Source organism: Sinocyclocheilus rhinocerous, unplaced genomic scaffold (genome assembly GCF_001515625.1).
Source record: "Sinocyclocheilus rhinocerous isolate Xijiao unplaced genomic scaffold, SAMN03320098_v1.1 scaffold1213, whole genome shotgun sequence".
NCBI lineage: Eukaryota > Metazoa > Chordata > Actinopteri > Cypriniformes > Cyprinidae > Sinocyclocheilus > Sinocyclocheilus rhinocerous.
Genome location: NW_015625600.1, coordinates 4,631 through 8,701, shown reverse-complemented (window position 1 = coordinate 8,701; position 4,071 = coordinate 4,631). Strand labels below are relative to the sequence as shown.

General features: G+C 37.8%; 1 long non-coding RNA gene across 1 annotated transcript in view; it reads right to left on the bottom strand.

Annotated features, from left to right (window-relative positions):
- Nucleotides 1-3,186: 3,186 nt before the first annotated feature.
- The window catches only part of LOC107758415 (uncharacterized), a 5,515-nt gene continuing 4,630 nt past the window's right edge, over nucleotides 3,187-4,071 (bottom strand). Inside the window, exon 4 of the long non-coding RNA XR_001642019.1 lies at nucleotides 3,187-3,279. This is a non-coding gene — a long non-coding RNA (uncharacterized LOC107758415). The remainder of the gene's footprint in view (nucleotides 3,280-4,071) is intronic.

The window sequence follows — 4,071 nt, the reverse complement described above, 5'->3', positions numbered from 1 at the left end:
CCAACCGCTGGGTCAAAACAGCCCAATTGCTGGGTTTGTCCCTATTTTACCCAGCACTGGGTTGTATTTAACCCAGCATTTTTTAGAGTGTGGGAAATATGACCAAAATATTATTCAACGCTAGGAGTAGTTTTATTTTAACAATAACAATTTATATCATGCTATAGTCATTTTTGTTATTAATAATAAGAAGATGCAAGTAACAAACAAAAGGACAAATACAATAAAACAAAGACACAAATGAAATAAACAGTGTTTTTAGGTACAGGTCTATTTAACAGTAGCATTCAAGAAAGAGATGATACAGAAATTGAATAAAGTAATCAAAATGTTAAAGTAAAGCACTGCATAGTCTTCACTAATGAAACAATAATACATTAATCCTTATTAAAGGTAGTAACGTTAGTCAAGATTAGTGAGTGATTTTCTATTTTTCTTGATTAACATTGTAGAGACAGACAGCAGCAGGAATATTATAGTCTGCTGTCACTTTCAGAGCTGCACGGACCCAATTTATTGATACACACGCGTTTTCTTTCTCAACTGTTTACGTTAATTTCAGTCATAAACCAAGATGGTAGGGATGGAGAAATGAAGCCTCATGAAGCACTGAGGCTTTCCCCTGACTGTTCCGGGAAAAGATTCAAAGCTTCGAGAGTGTCAAGAACAGCGACATCTGGTGTTTATTGAAAAAAATTGCAGCCAGAAGCCTGTGGAAGAAGCTGTCAGATGAAGCAACCTCCACACACTCCATAGTTTCAATGTTATGTGTACAAATAAAAGCCGTACACGTTTGTGTTTAATTTGTCCATTAAATAAATTAATTTACCCATTAAAGTGTGACAATAAAATATAATATGCAGTACCGTCGCAAGGGCTGTGCCAAGTGTGCGACAGCACAGAGCCTCTCGCCTTTAGAGGGCCTCGCTCCTGGCCTGCATTTTATGTCATTTATGTCTAATTTCTATTACTGTTTTTCCACCCATTTTGTCCTTTGAAAGACTAAAATAGTCATAGCTGATAGACAGTATAAGACTCTGTGTATAAGAATGAGTAAAGCTGTTTGTTGTTAGGATGACAAAGTTTTAAAAGTTAAACTTTTAGGCCGGTCTGCCTCAGTGGTCCAACAGCGCTCATCAATGTCAAAATGATCGAGATGGCCAATCAAATCAAAGAAGGCAGGTCTTATACTGTCACAGCGCAACGAGAGTTCGTGGAAAGATGTAAGTAGTGTAGTAGTACTCAGTGGCGTAGCAAGTCAGCCCCGAGCCCACATGCAAAAAATTTTGTATGGGCCCCCCCAAACGTTATGGGCTTCGGTTAACTTAACTTGGGCCCTATTGTTGATTTTTTTTTTTAAGTAAATAACTTTACCTGAATCGTGACTATTCACAAGCTGTTTTATGGCTAAATGCTTGGAAATGATATTTAAAGTTTTCAAGTCCATTCATTATTTGTAGCACGCAAGCCACCCAATAATCACAGCTTTGTGCTTTGTTACTACAAAGTCTCAGCCTTCTGTCAATTTTATGATAAAATACAAACAATAAATGTTTTTTTTTACGCTCTTTTATTTGTAGTCAGATAATTTCGCCTCCAGTGCCGGCCCATAGGAGAGAGAGTATAGGATACTAAGTGTCATCAAATTTGATTTATTGCCCCTCATAAACCCCCCCCCCTCCTCCTACCATAATGGACACCTGTTATGTACACCCCCCACCCATCTAACCGGACATGTGTTTATCCACCCCAACGATCGAAAGGAATTTATGATTGTTTGGGAAAATGTTTTTGTGTGGGTCCATTGAAACTGTTCAAAACTATGTGCTTTAAACTTTAAATTGTGAAACGTGGTATGATTATTAAACGGGGTAAGGGAAGTTTTTATTAAAGTTTTTACACACACACATTTCATGAAAAACATCAAACACTAAATAGAAACAATGTAATGACTGTTTTTTCCAGAAAAGATTAAAAACGAGTTGAAGTATTTAAGTGTTGTTAAACAATTTAAAAACTAGAGTTTGTTACAAGTTAGAAAATAAAAAGAAAACTAGGCCACTGACCATCTATCTAAAACAAACATAACTATCCTTCCAGATACGTTCGTTAAACAATACAGCAGTTTTTCTATGTTACAATTTAAAAACTATTTAGAGTTTCCCAGCCAACATTCTATTTTGTGGCCCGTGTGGGCCCCATATGGGCTGTAAATATGGGCACTATATGGGTTTGTCCATGGGTTCCATGTGGGCCCCATCTGAATTATCCCATATGAATATCATATGGGGCCTGACTGGGGCTTATGTGGGGCCCAACTGGGCAACACATATAAGACCCATCTTGGTATTACCCACCTGGGAATTTTCTGTCCCTTCATTGGAAGTCTGTTCACCCAAAAAAAACAAAAAAAAAGAATCCATATAAATAGAGCTTTTTAATTCAAGTCGTCTGAAAAGTCATGAACAGACTTTCAATGGAGAGACAGAAATGTCTTAATTTAATTAAAAACCAAAGTATAAAAAAGTTGCGCACATCCCACAAACCCCCACACAGGGCTCAGGTGCACAAAAAAGTCAAACTATAGCAAAAGCCTGACGAAGACCTAATGGTCAAAACGTTGCAATACATATTTCTTATGGAGCAGTTATATCAGTGTGCAGAAAATGTTAATTTAATTAAAAATATCATTTGTGTTTCAGAGATGAATGAAAGTCTTATGGGTTTAAAGCAGGGGTGTCAAACTCCTGGAGGGCAACAGCCCTGCAGATTTGAGTTCCAACCCTGTTCCAACACACATACCATCTAGTATGCAAATAAGCTTGAAGGACATGATTAGCTGGATCAGGTGCTTTTCATAAGGGTTGGAGCTAAATTCTGCAGGGCTGTGGCCCTCGAGGATCAGAGTTTGACACTCTTGATTTAAATCAATTGAACAGATAGAATAGATTTTTAAAATTTGGGTGAACTATCCCTTTTAAGTAACGCTTTTAAAACCTCAATGACAACAAAGAACAAAAACTCTGTTTAACTTACAATACAGTATTAAAATACTTGGTCTCAACACAATTTGTACAGATGGACACACACAAAATTAATCACAGTCCTGAAGACTGCTGTGACCTGATTGCTCTCTTTCCGCCCCTGTCTCTAGCCCTCGTGAACCATTTTGAGAGTGCCCATCCGGCCCCCCACTGTTTCCACATCGTCGAATCCGGCCCCCTTTAGGAAAAGTTTGGACACCCCTGGTCTTGGTCATTGCATTCTTCTTCAGTCCACCTATAAAAACAAAAGTTTACACATATAATCATCTGAAATGTCCAGCTACATACTTTGGTTACATTTTATTTTATAGTGTTCTTGTCACAGTGTAGGTGTACATTTAAGTACTCCGTAATATTAATTAACAACATTTACTTACCATAGGGTTAAAAGGTTAGTTCACCCCAAAATGAAAACTGTCATTTACTCACCCTCATTTTGTTCCAAACCCATAAAACTTGTTCGTCTTCTAAACACAATTGAAGATATTTTTAATGAAATCTAAAAGAAAATTCTGCCCCTCCACTGGAATGAATTTCTTATGGGTTTGTACTGACATGAGGCTAAGTATATGATGACCATTTTCATTTTGGGGTGAACTATTCCTTTAGGGTCTGGATTAGGGATTGGTTTAGATTAGTTATTGCACAATTTATTTCTATAATAAGTACATGTAAAATGTAACATGAACACTGTTGGGGTGGGGGGGGCAGTGATCATGCACTGCCTTTTTGTTTTGACAATAGTGCAATTGTTGCACATTAGCTTACACACAGCACAAGCCTGATTTCGTGAGCTGTAAGTGAGGCGGCCTTTTACACCAGGTTCACACATACTCCGTTTGCAGTGCGTATGCAGTCCATGTGTGGTACGTAAGTGGCGCAGAAGCAGCACAGACTGCTTTCACACAGGGGTCTACAACTGATCCATGGCTGTTTACGCCAAACACAACATTTATCCATTATTTTGATTTCAAATCCAAACATTGTTACGGAAAATGCTTTTCAGCATTGTGATTCTTTTTTTACA